The sequence below is a fragment of the Cryptomeria japonica genome, chromosome 8 (assembly GCF_030272615.1).
Source record: "Cryptomeria japonica chromosome 8, Sugi_1.0, whole genome shotgun sequence".
NCBI classification, from domain to species: domain Eukaryota; kingdom Viridiplantae; phylum Streptophyta; class Pinopsida; order Cupressales; family Cupressaceae; genus Cryptomeria; species Cryptomeria japonica.
Genome location: NC_081412.1, coordinates 294,128,908 through 294,150,020, shown reverse-complemented (window position 1 = coordinate 294,150,020; position 21,113 = coordinate 294,128,908). Strand labels below are relative to the sequence as shown.

Below are 21,113 nucleotides of genomic sequence, written 5' to 3'. Positions count from 1 at the left end.
ATCCCGCATGCCAAGATTTGATGAACAACCCCACCTAGTTATAAAAATACGGGTCTCCTTCAAAGACCCTATTGCAATCTTCCATGCAATTGAATGCAACCATGATGTAGTTGTTTGCCAACAACATAATCTCCATTTCCCCTTCCGACGCCCAAATCCTTTGAGCCCAATTCTCCAAGAACTGTAGAGAAACCCTCATCCCCAAAAATTTGTAGCAAAGCGAATGCTTTGAAAAATATTCAACATCCTCAACAATCATCTCAGGCGGAATTACCAGTTTTGACCTCTCTTTGCATTTCTCAAGACAACTGTTAAATTTCAAAATCCAGGATCCATTGGACCCACCAGCACCAGCAACCCCTGAATCGGGAGCAAAAAGGTTATTATCAAAAGTCTTAACACCATGATTCGGAGAATGTGAACCCAAAGCTGCTCGAAAATCCAAGTCGGGAGAAGCCCACGAGGCTTCCTCTTGAGAACTAGCCATCCCGTCCAACCTCAAAACCCACCTCGCAAGAAAAAGTGGAAGAGCAAGCCCAACTCCCCCCCAAAAAACCCACTACACTATCCACTCAAATTCCACCGAGGCCAGAGCTTGAGCTTAAGCCCACCGCTCCCTGCAAAGACCACACAAAGCTGCTTCAAAAACCCGTGCAAAACACCCACCACTCAAACCCCCATCGTTATGTCGCCTCCAACACCAAACAGATCTGCACAAAATGATGCCCCTCCCTGTAGAAACAGAAGCTACCCTCCCCCTGCGCACAACCAACACACCCCGCTCACAGACTAGGACATAGATGCCCTAGCTCGCCTCCTGCGAAACCCCCACACATACCCATTCTCTTTTCAAATACACTATAAACCCATCTCAACCCTAACTCTTTTAGATCTACCATACCTAAAACTATTTTTGTTACACTATTATCAACTTTGTTTAGTGATTTGATACTTCTTGAATTAATGCTGCCCACTCCTAGACACCGTGTTCTATTCTAGCTCTATGGTCTCTATGATACCATAGAGCTTGTAATTATTATCTTGCTCCCTAATTTCCACACATTCCATCATGTTCTTCACATTCATTAACTATTGTATGCTGGCCAGATAATGAAATAACTATTGTATGCTGGCCAGATCAATGAAACAGGGGGCGGGGAGTGCATTCGTGTGGGACCCAAGCACATGGGCCGCGGGATCCTACATGCCAGCAGCCGCCCGACACGAACCCCTGCCCGATTTACGCCTGTCTCTGCTTGCTATTCAAGTCTGAGACCCTGCTGGACATTCCACATTCCCCACCAAAGCGTATCTATTCTTGAGGTTTATGCAATCCAGATGGGACAATGGACTGTGGATGGTGGATGGTGGATGGTGGATGGTGGAGTATTGCCTGACTAATAAAATAAATTAAGCTAAGTAAACGTATGGTCCTAGGGATCTGGAATTAGCTCTTGAATCCGAAACTGCAAGATTGATTGGGCGATTCGTTCGTTCTTTCCCAAAGAACTTCCAAATTGGATCAAATGCAGCTATTAAGGTGGAAGGATGATTTGTTTAACTATCTAATCTAAATATCATTATAATAATCCATATTATCAGGCTTTGATCACCGTTCTCAGTTGGACACGGGTGGGCTAGAAGTTTGGCTATTAAAAAAGTTTATTTCAATTGGCATTTGTTCTTTAAGGGTTTTTTTAATCCTTTAAAGCAGTAACTATGTGAGGAAGAACTATACTTCCTCTGTGGAATGAGAGGGATACTTTTAAGTATATTAAAATTGGCAACTTCTTAACCAAGAAGATCTGGCAGCACTGCAAATTTTGGTTGATGGGTGTTCAAAGTGGGTTTATCATCTCTTTGGGCTCAGTTAAGGGCTTCATGTTACCATCAAGAAAAACAGAAATACAGCTTGGCATCAGCATTGTATGCCCTGGAGAAGGTAGACTTACTATGAAATTACTTTTGCTCGTGGTGATATATGCAACAATGCTTTAACCAATTTTATCCAAAACATCATAGTCTAGTGAGTATTTTTAGATTAGTATTGTAAGGATGCGATTTCCACTTCCCTTCTTGTCAAACAAAGAAATCAATTTGAACCACTAGTTATCCAGGAGTATGGCATATATTTACTTATGTTATTGATTATAGCTAACGGTGTTATATATCTCATACATGGGAAGCGAAACATTGTAGGTTGATTAAACTTTCAATATAAATGTTCCTCAAGCCATGCTATCATTTACCATTCAGTTCACTCACATTTTGGGGTCCTTGATGGTGCGCAATGATCTGTAACCCATAGCCGTCATTGTTAATGCATTTTGAATTGTGGGCTGCATAGCTATCTCCTGCTGCCTTTCTGTAGAGCACGAACATTGGTATGCTGCGCCAAATGGGAAAATCATCCATTTGGGCTTGCAAGTATTTTTATTTGCTTTATGTTATAGACATGGAGTGCAGACTCCAAGGTACTTGGAGCAATGCTATGTTCATACAGAGAGTTGCTGCTGCCATCTGACATGGATGCTTCACTTCTATTCAGTGTCCCTTGAAGTATCACCTACCATAGCTGCTTCAAGATGTACATGCATCAGGTTAGTTCGGTAGATAAGATAATGTTTTCTATTGATGGGTGTAGGTTGAACTAAAATAAAAGACAATTTGAATGATGCTTCAGTGTACAAAGGCCTTATCATAACAAGTAGTATATTTTGTTGCAGCTGCTCATTCCACCAATTTACTGATTCTGTAAAGATTTTCAAGATACCTCAAAGAAGAATTTTGTCAAAAGTAACATACTAGAATATAGCAATACTATGATTATTCTTCTGAATCAGAAATTGCCTCTATAGTAATACTTTTTCATATCCGTTTAGATTGACCATGGTCGTGCATGAATTCGAATTTGTGATTTAAATACACAATAGTAAATCTTATGGGAGATAGTGCAAACCTGCCTAAAACGTGGAAGACGGAATCTCCTGATGGGTTTCATCTATTTATGATTTATGTTTAATTCAATTGATGCTTTTATCTTAAGTCCATTATTTTGTTAGATAATTGACAGTGTTTGTGCAGTATCTAATTTTTTTTCTAAAAACTAAAGATTGTGATCGAGGAGATTTCGAACTGCCTTATTTTTTGGTGTTTTCTGTATGTTCTTGTACCCTAAATAATATTTATATGTTCTTATATATTCAATTTGTTCTTTTATCATTCTTTTTGGAAGGGTAACTTACTTCAGAAACTGTTGTCTCTAACTTGCCCTTACGCTTGTTGCTCCTTCCTGATTGCGACTTTTTTTTTAGACCACTGCTCTGGAAAGAGGTAGTGTTGTTGTTGTTGCTGTTTATTTGCAACGTTTACCATCAAGAAGATAAAACAGTAATTGTAAGTAAGTCTTCTTTGGACTTGAGAAATGGATGTTGTAAAATTCATTAATGAGAAAAGGGCTGCTTTGGAATATTGATACCCATTACTTTCGGGAAAAAAGCAAAGTGACTGCGAAGACTAATTTTCTTGTTGAAAAGAGGAAATAAGATAAATAGCTTCTACATATATTTTTATTTTTTATTTTTAATAAAGTTTCAAATCAGTTTGGCCAGCATAGAAATAAATTTTGTTGCTGCTCACTTAATCTTTAGAAAAACATTCATATGAGAAAAAATAAATAGGACATCCATCTGATTCCTCTTTCGACCATGATCACATGCTTCCTTCTTGTTGACAAGTACTGTTGCAGCCCACCTACGTTTCAAATGGCAGGTCCAATTCTTCAGAACTTAGCCAATGCAAACATGTGCTGAATCTCAGAGTGGAAATGGTGGAAGAGGATTGAAATATCAAGGAGAAAGAAAAACAGGTGTTGATAACTAGGTTAGATCATCTCACAAGAGAATCCACCAGAAATTAGTTCAATTCAGTTTTATTGCATAGCTAGTTTAAACCATTGAGCAGGGACAATCTGCCAGAAATCAGGGAGCTGTCACCTGGCCATGGAAGCACCCTAAGAAATAAAAGGACCTTAAGAGTAAAGCATATGTGCAAGTGTAGCATCTAAATCAGCACACTTAGGGGCTAGCTCCCAATTCTTTGTCACACCCTCATTGTATTCAGGTTTCTTATGTGACAAGAGATGAAGGTTGGAGTGTGTGTAGACCAAATCCTTTGCTTTTTTTTCACCCAAATGGTTGCGCTTGACCAAGTGGATGAAGGAGCATGTACTCCAATTCCACTCAGCTGAAGAAGAACTTGCAACCTGTTGAGTTTGCATACATCATTTAGTATTTAAATTTATAATTCAAGATTCAAAAATTAAAAGTCAAAACATAAATCATAAAATAAAAATATTTTAATATAATATATAGCATGATAGCATCAAATGAAAAACGATAAAAATAAAAAATAAAAAGATACATACTTGAGAGAGAATTTTAATTGCAAGAGGTTGTAAGAAAATGGAATCTTGACCATGTAGATACCACCACTCATAGCACTTGTCCTATCTTTGTCATGAAGAGCGGAAACATCATGGTTTTTTGGAGATATGAATTGGCCAAACTTGCACAAGACAATACTTCGGATTTCTTCATTTGTATATATCTTTCTAAATGCAGCCTTATAGCCAACAACAACCTCTCCATCTCTATATGGTGCCACCCTCCCCGGCAATGAAAGTACCTCTTTGTAATAATACTTTGGCAACAAAACAAATGCTAAGAGATGTAAGGGGTGGTCATCCTTTTTTTTTGATCGGTAATGGCCGAAGCCGATGAGGTGTACATACCTTACCCCCTTGTGGGATTTGAACTTGTGACCTCTCTTTCAAGAGGACAAGTTCTCCACCACTAGGCCAACTCAAGTTGTACATAAGGGGGTGATCATCTTGTTCTAACACTCAACAATAATTTGTTGCACAATTTTGAAAAATGTTTCCGTTGGGTCATGTTCCTTGTCCTCTATTAGTGTTCTTATTTTCTCCACCATGGAGCCCATGCCATCATAAATTTCACCAACATGGGTGACTAGTATCAACATACCTAATTATGCTTATGATGGGCTCAATGAAATTCAAAACTATTCCACACGAGCTCACCACTCATCATCTAGGATCAATGCTTTTACTTTTTGGGCTCTTTCTATGCTTGATTGCCTCCATACACTCCACAAGTTGTTGATGACCATAGAACTCAAGGCCTCTTGCATCTTCACAAGTTGTCTTAAGACAATTGTGTGAGATGCAATTCGTGTTTTGGCAACCTTATAGGGTATAAAAAAAATACATGTCACATATTAACAATTAAAAAATAAAAATAAAATTTAAATTACCTTCAACAATTGCAACTTGGAGAAGGTCCTAAATACGGCTTGTGACATATGATGATTAGTCACAAACATTTGAATCTCCTTGGCCTCCATGTAGACTTGTTTGACCCATTCAATTTGTGTGCTAATCTTTTGCAATATTAAATTGAGTGTGTGGACTAGACATGGTGTCCAAAAAATGTGACTATATGTAGCCTCCACTATAGGCCCAACTGCCCTACAATTTTTAGCGTTGTTCGTTATGACTTGGACAACATTTTCAAGCCCCACCATGTCAATGGATTCTATGAGGATATTAGCAATGAAATTTGAATCTTTTACTTGCCCCTCACAATGGATTCTATGAGGATATATCCTTGATCACTCACAATGATGTCTCTATTGAAGTTTTCTCCTTTGCCAATAAGGTGGTTCACACCTTTTCATACCTAAGACTAATATAATCAAGAGGTATTGCAAAGAGAATTCACCATGTCCTGCCAATAAGGTGATCTAACAATGTTGAAAGGAAGCTTATTGCCATAAATGCAATGAGCAATGCTTGGATCCGCAACCTCGCTGATTTCATTTTTGAAGGCCTTGTCCAATGGGCCCCTTTTTCATGAAATCAAAACATTCGCTTCTTCAGAAGATGGTGGCATTGGCATGAAAGGATGTGGGCCAAATGGTTATGTGTAGCCCCTAGGAGGTTTTTACGAGCTTTTCTTGGCAAGAGGATGTGCAAGACTCTTTGATTTGTTACTTCTCATGTCGACATCCTCTTGTTTTTTAATATAAAATATTAGTAGATCCCCTGGCGACCCTTTTTATTTGGCCCCTACAAGCTTTTATTCCTTGTAAAGGGTTGGCACATAAGTGACCTTTCACTCGAAAATATGGGCTTGTATACTCTATGTTACAATGGTTATGTCACCAAAGAAAACTCCCATCACTAGATATTTGTTTGAAGGCTAATCGAACTAGAACTTCTAGTTCCAACCATTTTGCATGAACCTAAAATGAAATACTTAATACATTATTGAAAAAATTGAAAAATAATCAGCATTATAAACCCTTATTATGCATAAAAAGTTCAAAAAAATATTCAAAACTTAATAAAAATTAAAAAAGAAAAACTTGAAAAATCTATAAAAATGAAAGATTTACTCACCTTTGATGGCTATATCTTCCTTGTCCAATGATTCCTAAGCTTTTGGTTTGCGTCTTACTCCTCCATAGCCGTCATCTTCGAAAAAAATGAAGCACCTTCAAAACATAACAATGGCAGCTTTAAGGAAAAGAAATGGTTTTCTTGGTGTTTTGTGTTTGTGAAATGAGTTGCAAACACCAAATAGAGGTAGTTTAGGGTGAAATCCATCATTGGGAGCCGTGAAAGAATTGATAATTTTTTTTTTTGTTGAAAGTTTTCTTTTTGGGGTCGTGGCTGCCATGGGTACTTGTTGTGACCTTTTCCACACATCGCCCCATTGCAAATGGGGACCCTCTCGTTTCCTGCTTTCTAGGATTTTGTTAGTGTCCTGTGACCTTTTGCTGCAGTTTCACCAAGCCTTGTCCAGTTCAGAGCATTTTAGGCCCTGACGATTGAAAGTTAGTTTTTGCAAGTTATGTGATTCCGAAGTGTGAACACCACCAGAGTGCTTAGAGAGGCCGAAGGATGAAGATCGCAATTGATTTGGACGAATTTGGACAACTTTCTATTTTTAGAAAGTTTGCTTTTTGCTTTTTTCCTATTTTTTAGGAAGTTTCGTTTTTGGCATTTTTAGCCCGATCCCCGGTATGGCTATTTTTAGAAAGTGTTTCCTATTTTTTAGGATGTTTGCTTTTTGCTTTTTTGGGATGCAAACCTAGGGTTTACACTTGCACCACTGACCTGCTTCGACCGGAATTCGAAAATTCCAAGTTTTGACCTAAAAAGCCAAAATCCCTAGATTTTAGGCTTTTTGCCTTCTCAGATGATCCACCTAAGCACGGATTTCAAATTTCAAGTTAATCCGGTTAAATTAGATTAAATTGTGAAATTTTGAAATTTCTTTGAAAATTCTTCTAAGTCTGGCTAACAAGGGTTTTAAAGTGTTTCTGCAGGTTCAAACCCCATCACGAAGGTTGAAGAGGCCATGAAGGAGCCTTGCACAAAGTCCGCCATGCCTTAGGAGGCTGTGTGGGTGCTCTCATCAAAGTCCGCCATGCCTTAGGAGGCTGTGTGGGTGCTCTCATCAAAGTCCGCCATGCCTTAGGGAGGCCATGTGGGTGCCTTGCCTGAAGTCCGCCCCCACTTAAAGAGGTCATGGAAGAGCATGGGCCAAAGTCCGCCCAGCCATGAAGAGGCCATGAAGGAGGTAAGGTTGAAGTCCGCCCAAGGGAGATGGAGACATGAAGGAGCCAAGCTTGAAGTCCGCCCAAGATGGAGGTCATGTGGGGGCTAAGGTAAAGTCCGCCCAAGGCTGAAGAGGCCATGAAGGAGGCAACTTCAAAGTCCGCCCGGCCATGAAGAGACCACCAAAGTCAGCCAGGGTAAAGGAGGCCATGGAGGAGTCAACATCAAAGTCCGCCCCAATGCCTTAGTCAAATTTTTCACGTTAATAGAGGCCACGAAGGAGTTCTAGACAAAGTCCGCCATACCTTGGAGAGGTTGGCTAAATTCACCAAAATTTGAAAAAGATGGAAATAAAATTCGGAAAAAAAAAAAAATCAACCTACACATGGAAGATCAAACAAAGTCAACATGATGTCACAAAATCCACAGAGATTTCAAAATTAAATTCAAAATGAAGAAATATCTAAATAAAAAAAATAAAAAAAGCCTCAAAATAAATCCAAAATGGAATGTTTTTTTTGAGAATATCGAGGGAATATTAAAAATTTATTGAGATATTAATTCAAAATGGAAAGTTTTTTTTGAAAGGGAATATTGGAGGATTAATGAATATCTTCGAACTTAAATCAAAATGGCAAGTATGAGTTGGATGATTTTAGGGGTTTTTCTTAAAACTTGTCTACAAATACTTCATTATCAAATTCATTATTACACCAAGAAGTTCAAAATTACTAAGGAGAGCTTAGTAAAGTATGTCAGTTTGAAGATCATCTGGAGGAAATTCTAGATATTGCTAGAAGTAGGATAATATTTTGGCAGAAGGCTTATAGATTTCTGGAGAAAGGCATCTTTTCTGAATTTTCTCAATATTTTGGAGAAAAGTCTAGCCAAGTTAGAGGTAAAATTAAAATTGTGAATTTTCTGAATATTTTTCTAGAATTTAATAAATGATTTTGGAGAAAGAAAATTCAACTTTTTTGGCTAAGTATAAATTTTTTTCGAAAGTTTTAACACTTGATGAGGACTTCAACCAGCTTCAAGGCTGAGGGTCTGGAGGTGAAAATTCAATTTTTTTTGGCTAAGTATAAATTTTTTTCGAAAGTTTTAACTCTTGATGAGGACTTCAACCAGCTTCAAGGCTGAGGGTTTGGAGGTGAAAATTCAACTTTTTTGGCTAAGTATAAATTTTTTTCGAAAGTTTTAGCACTTGATGAGGACTTCAACCAGCTTCAAGGCTGAGGGTCTGGAGGTGAAAATTCAATTTTTTTGGCTAAGTATAAATTTTTTTCGAAAGTTTTAACACTTGATGATGACTTCAACTAGCTTCAAGGCTGAGGGTCTGGAGGTGAAAATTCAACTTTGGTGACTAAGTAATGAGAGTAAAAAAATGAAAATTTTTCCAACACTTAGCCATTTCGCGGCTCCGTTATTTTTTTCGAAATTCTGCAGAATTTTTTCTAACTTAAAGTTTTTATCATTCATCTGCAGGTCTTGAGCACCATGAAGTTCCAGGTAGATAAAGATGCTCCTCCAGAGTCAAGGATGACTTCCAAGTGGAAGAACATCAGTGCCACCAACCTCGGACACATCAATCTGCGGGAGTTTAAGAAGCGAATGTTTGGTCTGGACAACCTTGTGCCTACCACCATTGCGCGGAAAATGATGAAGAGTGGTATCGTGCACGCTGCCGGTTTCCTCCCCACCATGCAATGCAATGAACTGGTAGTTGAATGTGCCAAACACTACAACCCCATCAGTAAGGATATTGTTGCACCTGATGGAAGAGTGTTGGCGAATGTCAGCGATGAGGCCATCAGAGAGGCCTTCAGGATCCATGAGTACCACAACACAGTATATATGACCAAGGATGAAGCTGACAGTCTGTACCATGATCACCTGGAAGAATATGATGCCATAGTTAATCATTCCTGGTTAGACAAGCCGAGGAAGGGCGCCTCTAAACTCCAGAGAAAGAGCCTAGTACGAGCATACTTCAAGGAGGACATTGGGGACATGATTGTCTTACTCAATAGAATAATAGGAAATCCTCAGGGAGCTCCATTCGAACCCTGGATGTATTATTTCATTAATGAAATAATCAATGGAGTAAAAATGATAGACTGGGCCCGTATGATCAGCGACAGTTTAGACACCCAGCTAAGGAATCTGGAGGCAAATAGGACTTTCTTCATGAGTTCTTACTTGTTCTATTCTTTAGCCAGGACCTACAGGTACAGAGGTCTCACTTGCAGAGGAGAAGTTGGGAACAAGGAGAACCAATTCCCAGTATATGATTGCTATCCCTAGCTCCATATGGAGGAAAAGTTCCATTTCAAAAGGGTGAATGATGCCTTCTTGATGCACATTACCTGAACCCTTCAAGGTGGACTGCATCAGAGGCTCTCTCAAGAGTCTATGGACTTCATCAGTCGGTTCGGGTGTTGGTACATCCAATATCCAAAGTTCACTTACCTCCGAATTCAGGGATTCTCTGGTCCTCCATACAAGCTTCCAGCTTACCCTACCAGCCGAGTGGTGTAGCTCGAGGTTGTGAGACAATTGGAGGAGTATATAGTGATTCAAAGGGATAAGCAGAAGAAGGCAGGCACATCCTCACTTACAATTGGTAATGGGTTGGAAACATGTCCATCATCACAAGCTGCAGCTACCGCTGAGAAAGAACTGGCCTGGTATCCCTTTTACCAATACAAGGCAAGAAAAGATTTCGATCCATTCCAGAGGATAAAGAAGATTGAAGCGACAACGTTTGAGCACAGACTAGATCTGGAAGACTACTGGGCTAATGCAGCCGATAGTTTCGAGATCCGGAAGAGGTTCTGGTCAAGAATTCCTCTAAGTATGGTGAGAGCAACGGAAGTGTTCAAAGTTGCCGATCAGGTGGAAGAAAGCCTAGAACTTCAGCAGCCGGGTTTTGAGAAGATGAAGAATGAACCTTTAGTCTTGATAGATTGGACAGAGGGAGAAAAATCAGATCTTGCAAACCTCATGAGGTCAGTGGTTGAATACTCAAGGTGGTGGGCATCTGAAAAGACAAAACAGTTGAAGGCCAAAGGTATGGTTCTAACTTATGAATTAATGGGAGTGGATGATACTCTGTCCGTCTACCCTTGTACCTTTGTCGGTGATGCTCGGAATCCGGAAAGTGTTGGATCTCGAAAGAGAAAGGAGTTGGGTGGAAGCTCCACAAAATGCACAGGGAAAAGGGCTGTAGTTGAAAGAAGAGAATCCAGCGAAAGTCACTCTATCCTAAGTGCTGCTTCCATTGCGCCTGATTAGAGTACAATTGGGGAACAAGAGATGAACATCTATGTGAGTGATGATGAAGTAAGAGTGCTTTCTCAGCCAGCTGAGGAGGTGGTGGAGAAGGTCTTCCAAACTCCAGACAGAGGACAGGATGAAGCCCCTATAATTTTCTTGGATGGCATACCAGCGAACCCAGGAGAAGCAGACGATGAGTTTGATCGGAATACTCTAGAACAATCCACCATTCCTGATTGGCTGAGAGCCAGAATAAAGGCCAAGGTTCCCAAGGGGGTCCACTCAACCGAGGAGGCTACTGCAGCATTCCTGGAGAAGGTGAATGAGCCTGCCGCAGCTAAACCGCCCAAACCAGCCAAGAAGTTCTCCCTGATTCAGAGGGACAGTGCCGGATTCGGGACAGTCCAGATAGCAGTGCCCAAAGAAGGGAAGACTAGGGACAATGTCACCGTAGATGACTACAAGATCACCACCATAGAGATGGGTAAGCCTACCCTGGACCAGGAGGTCCAATATTTTGACGACTCCTGTAATGTTCTAAAGACAAGGCTGGCTCATGAGAAAGAAAAGAGAAAGAAAGTGGAAGAAGAGAACTAGCAGTGGAGGAAGTATGTTCTCCATCTTACCAGCCCGCTCAACCATGAAGTCCCAGCTACTCCACCACAGCCTCTTCAGCAGGGATCAATGAAGGACTATGATGAGATGAAGGGATCGTACACTCAAGAAAAGGAGTGGATTTCAGATGCTGTGATACGTGCTGACACCTTGGTAGAAAACTTAGTATCAGCGCGTGAGGCAACTTCTTTGTTGATTGATCGTATCCAGGATCTATCATCCAATTGGGAAGAAGTGGATGAAATTCAGAATGAAATACTCCCTCACCTAAAGGTTATCCAAGGCATGTCAAAGAAGAGCTTAGTGGATGCAGGCATCATACAGACAGGAGACAGGTACGACTTCGGCATGTGGTACTATGCTCTGGTCACTCGGATTGAAGTCCTGAAGAAATCCGAGACCAAGTGTTTCGAGATAGAGGCAAGGGTTAGAGAGATCCTGGGCAAGGTATTTCGGGTGGCGTCAGAGATCTGGCAGAAGGAAAGCCTAAGGGAGAAGCATTTACAAGCAGAGAACCTGAGAGCCAGGATTCAGACAAGCTTCTTCCGAGATTCAGGGATGATTGACAAAGGCGATCTTTCTAAGATTGCAAACTTCCTCTCCATCGATAATAACTTCCTCACCCAGGCAGTGGAGTGGGAAGGCATCCTTGCTACGTGCGCCGACGATGTGGATCTCATCGATTTCCAAATTGGCGGTTTGCCAAGTGTCACCATAGAGGAGGTCAAGCTCGTGGTGTCCAGATACGTTGAATCTCTGAAAGAGGAAAGTGGCCACTCACCTCAGTAAAATTAGCAGCTGCGCCACTTGTCACTCCTTCATTTGCTTGAACTGATAGTATTTCGGGAAACCCTAATTAGTGTTTAGGACTGTCAATCTTGGCCCTTGATGACTGTTTGATCTCGGCCATTCATTTATTTTTGAGAAACTATATAAGGTTGCCTCCCCTCATTTGAAAAGTGTGAGGTTTTTGATGTATTGTTGCTTAAGGTCATTTCCAGATAATATATTGCATGTGCGCTGCTTTGTAATCTCTATTATTTGAATGATTTGCATGGTTTCAGTTGCCTCAACACTTAGTTAAAATTAATCTAGATTTGCTTTCATTGTTGTTAATTTGAATGAAGGATTTGATAAGTGTCAATTGATGGTGTATCTCTGCTCATACTTTTGGTAAATGGATGATTTCCATCTTACCGTGCAAAGTTAGTCTGAGCCCGTCCTCTGTGCATCCCAACATCTCGATCATAAGCACAACCCATCGAAGATTGCACCGACTTTGTGTAGTTGTCCCTAGTGTGGCGAAGCAAGGTTTGGTTCCTCGAGAGCACCTAGTTGATACCGTCTCCCAAATTCGTAGGATTAGATTAGCCTTCCTGAACCCTATCTCTTTTTCCCTTTCTTTTGAAAGTCTAAATCCCAGAAAATCCCCCCAAAAAAAAGAAAGAAGAGCCTAAATTGCTATATCCATCTAAGTCCAGCAGTTCAAGAATACTTGTCAAACGTAAGTCCCCCTTGAAAATTTCAGCATACACTACCCAAGAAGCTATTCCACTAAAGTCGCTTGTTCGCACATATAGACCTTGGAATCAGTAGTGATTTTTCAGGAGAGGATAGAATACCTTCAGGTATCCTATCCTAATGTTTGGTAGATGATAAAACAAACACCAACAGGACTCTCGGGTTTGCCCAAGGTACTATTGACGTGTTTTTTATGACGACGTCTAACACAGAATAAAGTTATCAATGGTCACCTTACTCTCTCTTGAACAAAGTTAAACTGTATGCTAAGATTGCGATGAGATCAAACGGCTAACTCCAAGGTTCCTTCATACATGGACCTGACTCAGTTGGTGGATGTGTTCTACTGGTAATCCAAGGGGCCTTATGTTTGGATCATTCTTTCACTTCGTTGCTGTGGCGTGGAACTTCATCATCAGATATAGCAATTTTGCGATGCTTCTGCTTCAACTAAACTAGAATGAACTAGAATTTAAAGGGGAAAGGGTTAGAAGGATCTAAATCTACTCTTAAGGGTAGTGATATCAATAGATAGTGCTTTAGTGGACGAATTCCAAATAAACCAAGCTTTGTTTCGCCAAGATTAACTACAACTCCGCAAGAACCGGTGCAATCTTCTGAGGATGTTGGAGGATTTTCACATTGAGGAAGTGCATTTGAGTACCCAACACGATGCAATCCAAACGACTATTCACAATCGAACTTAGCACAAATTTGGGGTTCAGACTAACTTTACACTGCAACTTACAATCAGCAAGATGCAAAAAGTATGAACCATGGAAATTCATTGAACACCATTACATTCTCCATTGAAATCAAAGCACTATACTACTAGTCTAAGTGAGGAAGGTGAAACCATGCAAGTTATGAAAAAATAACTTAAGTGGACACCATCAGAGAACAATGTTTCACTATTATTATCTCAATAACTTATCGCAACAATTTCATACAAATCTCCCTCTCTTTACAAATGAGGGGGTCACCCCTTTATATAGGCCTCAGGCCGTGATTACATGCAAAACCCTAATTAGGGTTTTCCCTAAAAGATTCCCCACACATGATGCAACAAGGTGGGAATCAGCAATCAATAACCCATCATGCCCTTATACAATTAATTCAAAAATACCCAAAATAGTATCCATTTGTGCATTAAATGCACCACCTTTACCAAATTCGCCCACATGCATTGAATCTTCTACATGCAAAATTGCCATGTTGTCATATGTGCACCATCATCTCCACATATGATGGCTGCATGCAAAAGGAATCTGCCATAATGCCTTAAATGTGACGGTTGCATGCGAAAGATGCTCCATTAATTCATCATGCGAGAAACCCTAGGAGAGGGAAAATCTCATATGGGAAGAATTTTCCTTTTCTTGGAGAAGATTTTTCATCAATTTTGCACATTTCCTATTTTTTAGGAAAATTTTCAGATTAGGGTTCTAGGGTCCAGGAGAGAGAAAATTCTCTCATGAATCCAAATCTGAAATTTGGATGAATTTTGATGCCTGAAACGGGATTTTTCAAAATTTTTCCCGAAGGGAATTTTCTTGTTCTGTTCATCTTTGATTCCTTCCGTGCCTTGGAATTTTCATCTTCAATTCATCCTAGGCGTAGAATTCATGCGATGAAGGAATTTTTTAATTTTCTTTCTTGAGGGGATTTTCCTTTCTTCTCTATCCTTGACTTAATTTCCCTGCATCTCTTTTCAACTTCTTCCTTGGGCAGAATTTTCATGTCATGGAGGAATTTCATCTTGGAAGGAAAATTCCTTCCAAACATTCATTTGGCACCCATTCCTTTCTTGGAGCACATTTTCTCCATGGTGAAGGAATTTTGATGTGGAGGGAAAATTCCTCCTTAACCTCATTTTGACCTTGATTCTACTTTACCCTTGAGGAAGGAATTCCTTCATGCCTTAGCCAAATTTCGCATTTTCCAAGAATTTTGTCCTGAAGGAAGGAATTTCCAACACTTCGTCAATTTTTCCACTTTCTCGGAATTCCTAACCTTGGGCGCATTTCTTCCCCGAGGAAGGAATTTTTGAATTCTCGAAGTTTTCTTTTTGAACCTTGATTTTCACGTTTTGCTTCCAACCTTAGGCACATTTCGGAACTGGAGAAATTTTTTTGGAAATTTGTTCCTTGAGGAAGTAATTTTTTGTGCTTTTTGAGTTCACCTTGTCCCAAGGAATCTTTTTCATCAATTTGCCACATTTCCTATTTTTTAGGATTTTTTTTGAAATTTGAGTTCCAGGGTCTAGGAGATAGAAAATTCTCGTACGAATCCAAATCCATCATCATTTTGAAATTCGGATGATTTTTGATGCCCGAAAATGGATTTTTCAAGAATTTTCTCGAGGGAAATTTCTTTCTCAATTCTTCCTTGACCTTTGATTTCCATGCCTTAGAATTTTTTTCACCTTCAAGCCTGGGCATGGAAATTTCACCTTGATGGAGGAATTTTCATTTTCTTCATTTTTCCACGCTCCTTGCATTTTGGCGCCTTAATTCTTCCTTGGGTGGAATTTCCACTCGGTCATGGAATTTGGCAATTTTTGAATTTTCCCTGACCCTTGCGTTTTGTCTCCCTTGAGCTAACTTGGGCGGAATTTTCCATTGGTCATGGGATTTGGCTTATCTTGGATTTTCCATGATGCCTCCAATTTAGTGCCCTACCTGGCAGTTGGGCGTGGATTTCACTAGATGAAGGAATTTCATGACTTTTGAGTATTTCTCCAGACTTGCTGATTTGGGAGATTTCCAGTTTCAGGATGCCATTTTGGGGAATTCGAGGAGCTTTTCCATGCCTTAGGAGATTTGCCAGCTTTCCACTTCTGGAAGGTGAGCCGACACATCCATTTTTTGATCATTTTGTCTGTTTTTGACTTCCTAGATTTAGATGAATCTTGAAGAATGTTCAGTCTTCAATGTCTATCTGCGAGGGTCCTGCCACAAATAGACTTTCCCAAAATAGAAAGTGCTTCGTTAGAGTTAGAGCCAAAACATGACACAGGGTGACTTACTATGAATAGAAACTTACTAAAAATAGTAAGTTTGATTTTTGGCGAAATGAAGACATTCCAGGAGGCAGTGAAATCTCTAAAAAATAGGAACTTTCTAAAAATAGAAAGTTGCTCAGAATTTGCTCAAATTTCACGTGCCAGTTCCTTAGAGGGTCCCGATTCCAATGCAACATTCAATTTTTGAAAACACTAAAAGGAAACCCCTAAAATCTAGGACTGAAGACAAAAACCTTAAAACTGACAAAACGAGCCCTAGACTTAGCCAAATTTGCTCAAACGAAAACCAAACTTGATCAAATAGACCCCACTCACTTACAAACTCAGAGAGACTAACCAGACCGCCGCGAAAAGACCCCAAAAACCAAAACCAAAGGATCGAGAGGGCCTAAAACGTAGGGGGTCCCCATTTGCAATGGGGCGATGTGTGAAAAGGTCACAACAGGTACAACCTGAGCGCTTGTGTACCTCCTAGGTTTGGCTAGGTGGTATCCTGAGGGAACCTGGGACCGAACCTGTACTCACATTCGACCTTTAGGGGAAGGATCTGATAACATAGGTGTTGGCCAATTCCAAGTAGTATCAACAATGATCACAAGTTTACCAAAACAGTTCATAATTCCAAGTTAATAAACACCAAACGGATGTTTCATTATCATATAGAAACATGGGTTCCTTAATCTCCATAACTGCTAATTACCAATTGCTACAGCCAAAGACCCTTAGCCTATCTTTAATTTTTTTTTGTAGGCTATTGAGATGTTGTAAAGAGAAAAAATATTTAATAATTAAATTTAAATCGTCTAAAAGGTAACTTTAAGTTTATTTAAAAAGGAATGACATAAATACAAATTATTAAATAAAATATCTGAAGTATTTTAAAAACACACTTGAATTATTTTAGTAGGGAAAAGGTGAGTAAGGAAAATAATATTGAAATCCCTCAAAAAGCTATAAAAGGGGTTTGGGGTATGAGGAAGGCATCCATTTTGAATTCAAAATTCTTCTTCCAAGATTGTACAATGTTCATATGACTTCTCTCTTGAGGACAAAACCCCTCAAGCTTCGGATTGAGGATGAAAACTCTCCAATCCCTTTATGGTTATATCATATAGAGGTCACATTTGAGCTCAAGATTGATGTTTGGGTATTTGCTTTCGTTCCTAAATGTCAGTTTGACTACAGCGTTGAGAAGGGTTCAGTCTTGAAGTTGCTACTGTTCTTCATAACATGGATGCCATTGTGTAAGGTCATGGTTGCTTATTGTTGGCTGAGTTAATCCATTCCTAGAGGGTGTTTTAATGGTGAAGGATTGCTGATCAGAACAGGGTTTTATAGGTATCATTGAAGGAGATTAAATTGCTATTTATTTCTGGTTGAGCTCATACATCCAACACTGCCATAGCAGCCCAAAATTTTTAAGTTAATATATACCAAACATCAGTCAGAGTTAATGCTGGCACCTAAAGAACTTACAACACTGTGCAGTCAGATGTTATAACGTTGACGGTTGAACAAATGAAAAATAACAATGCTTGTTAATAGTGCTCAAAAAATTTCAATGTAAAGTGGGGTGGTCCCTAGGAGCCATGTCAAGTATGATTTTATAGGTTGGACCAGTTCCTTTGGACTGCCATTGAACTCAAAAGTAGCCTTGTTAGATTACAAGGAGGATTGCTTTATCAGTCTACCTGATAATTTCTGAACTTTTAGTCTCTGGATGTCAGATAGCTAAGTTGAGTGCAATTGGACTTGTATGATCAAATTGGCTGTTTCTACATAGCATCATTCATTGGATTAATCATCCTCGTCATCTCCCCTTTCCAGACATAGGCTGGCAAAAGACCCTTAGCCTATCTTTAATCTTTCTGTACACTATTGAGGTGTTGTAAAGAGAAAAAATATATAATAATTTACTTTAAAGCATCTCATATGATAACGAAACACCTCAATAGTGTACAGAAAGATTAAAGATAGGCTAAGGGTCTTTTGCCAGCCTATGTCTGGAAAGGGGAGATGACGAGGATGATTAATCCAATGAATGATGCTATGTAGAAACAGCCAATTTGATCATACAAGTCCAATTGCACTCAACTTAGCTATCTGACATCCAGAGACTAAAAGTTCAGAAATTATCAGGTAGACTGATAAAGCAATCCTCCTTGTAATCTAACAAGGCTACTTTTGAGTTCAATGGCAGTCCAAAGGAACTGGTCCAACCTATAAAATCATACTTGACATGGCTCCTAGGGACCACCCCACTTTACATTGAAATTTTTTGAGCACTATTAACAAGCATTGTTATTTTTCATTTGTTCAACCGTCAATGTTATAACATCTGACTGCACAGTGTTGTAAGTTCTTTAGGTGCCAGCATTAACTCTGACTGTGATGTTAAACTTAACCAACTAGTGCATCCTTGACATCTATGAACACCTTTAATTTTAATTATTTTGAAAACTAGATCTACATGGCAAACACACTAATACAACACACAATTAAAGCAAATTTAGAAAATTTGATTTCATGTTCCCATGCTGCAAATCAACTAGACCTGTCCACCCATGGTTATATGCTCTTCATAAACTAGATCTACATGGCAAACACACTAATACAACACACAATTAAAGCAAATTTAGAAAAATTGATTTCATGTTCCCATGCTGCAAATCAACTAGACCTGTCCACCCATGGTTATATGCTCTTCATAAACAAAAGAAACGGATGATGAGAATAGAAAGGACAATATCTTACTGAGCATGAGTGGTACTATTTTCAGCAGACATATGGTGTGTTGCCTGCATTGCCTTTGAACTTGCCACAGGTGCTTTCTTGTTTAATCCTCAGATAGGCGCAGGTAGGACATGGTTGAAGATCATGCAATCTTAAATGATAGAGCTTCTTGGTATGATGCCTGTTGGTTGAAAATTTTGTACACTTGGGGAAATATACAAAATTGTGGTTTCAACCACAGCGTGTGAGTAAAACTCTCCTAATTAAGGGAAGGCTCCCCCTATCTAACTACAACTTTGAAAATAAAATAGGATGGGACAGCAATCTTTCTTCTTTCTTTAAGAAAGACAATATCCTTTTCTCTTCACAGAAAAGGATAGCGATTTGATATAAACAACAGTAACAACTTTCGAAATGAAATGAAAGAAAGGAAATGAAGTTTCCGGAAAGCGCAAAGACTTCCATCACTTCCTTCGGGACGGGACAGCAATATCAAGCTCAAAGACTTGATTATGTGAAGTCCTATCTACCCTTTTCTATATTAATGCTATAAAGAACAAATTATAATAGCTCAAAGACTGAAATATCTTACTCTTTTCTACTTAAAAGAATGGGAAGTAGTATAAGCTCAAAGACTTACAGCTATTTCTCACAAAATCTACTCTTAAATTCTCCTAAGAACAAGTGAAAGCACAAAGACTTACAACTTTTCTCAACAAAATATTTTATTTTAATCTATATTAACCTCAACTACTTGCAGCACAAAGACTGCAAATCAGATGTGATTAAGCTCTTTAAGGAACACTTGCAAGAAAGATAATATAGAACACTAACTCAAGAATGTAGCACAAAGACCCAAAGCTTGAGCAATTTCCTTCTATTCCTTTCAATTCTTGAATTTACACATGAAAGCTCAAAGATTTCTTTGCTGTAAATTTGGCAGAGTTTTTGCTTGCTTTCCAAAAGATAAAGATTACAATAGACCCCTCAAGTATTTATAGGAGAGGAGTCATGAGAAAAAGGTGGGAGGATCCCAACTAACTTGAGAGATTCTCTCAACCATCGACACTTATTCAATAACTAACTAAGACTTATTTCCAACTACAGTCCTAATTGAACACAACTTGTAGTTGCTTTACATGTAATTACAAAAGTGCAAGTAATGAGTTAGCTTGCAATTACAAAGTTATTTTTTTTTTACATGTAACTTGTCAAAACAAAATTACAAGTGCATAACTAAAACTATTCCATGTGTCTAAAGACACGACTCTAACTGCATCATCCTTTGTCTATGATGATCTTCATGTCGCTTTAAGATGCTAGAACTTGAAGTATTCTAGATTGGTAAAAACATCTTGAACTGGAACGGGAACTTGCATCCTTGTCTTCTTGCTTGGGGTAGTACTATCTTTTCAGGAGGGAAAGGGTTGCCTTCCTCTTTTCATGTCATGACCATCTTTGTCTTGAAAGCATTCTATGCTCTCAACCATGAATTGTTGTTGTATCTCTTTTTTGTATCATCCTCCATTCTTGAAATTCGCTTGCAAAATAAGGCCCATGCCTTAATCCATTGATTTGGTAGATCGTGTGTGCAAACCGGACTGACAAGGGAAGAGATAAATTGATGCGAAATTGGGCTCACAAGTGAATTTCGGGTTTTGGAAGTTGCATTACATGTGTGGGGAAAACAAGAGCATTAACTTACAATTGCGGGGAACAAACATGCAACTTCATATGTGTAATGGGTAACTACAAGTTTGCACTTGTAATTGGACCTTTAGAATTCATTTTCAAGTGTTTTTTGAGTGCATTTTGGACCAATTTCGGGTTCTGGATGGCTGACCGCAGATAGACTTTAAATGGGGAAAATGAATGAAGGTGTGAAATGAGTGGATGAAATGGTATGTACGGATGATGGAAATGAATATGAAAAGATTTTGGGAAAATCATCTTCAAGAAAATGGGAAGAACTTTCAACATGCAATCTGGTTCCAAAAACCTGATTTTGAAAGGATGGGTATTTCTCATCTTTGCAACTTGGAATTTCAACAAAAGATGGTTAAATCTTTTATCCGTAAGGAAGAACAATTATTTTCATCCAACTTAAAATCCCGAATACAAGTAAAGAGGGAAAACGGGGAAGAACAATGCAATTCTAAAATTGCTAATCAAGGGGGAAAATCTCTCACAAAACCGATTTTTTGGGGAAGAACCAACATATTTGAAAACAAGAAAAATGAAACAAGAAGAAAAGAAATCTTACCTTGCTCCAATCTGAAAATGCCTCTTCAACAA

The 21,113-nt window shown here is 39.1% G+C and overlaps 1 long non-coding RNA gene across 1 annotated transcript in view; it reads left to right on the top strand.

Moving 5' to 3' along the window:
* The first annotated feature begins 1,025 nt into the window (after positions 1-1,025).
* Positions 1,026-21,113, top strand: part of LOC131035919 (uncharacterized) — a 56,976-nt gene continuing 36,888 nt past the window's right edge. The window contains exon 1 of the long non-coding RNA XR_009104010.2: positions 1,026-2,600. This is a non-coding gene — a long non-coding RNA (uncharacterized LOC131035919). The remainder of the gene's footprint in view (positions 2,601-21,113) is intronic.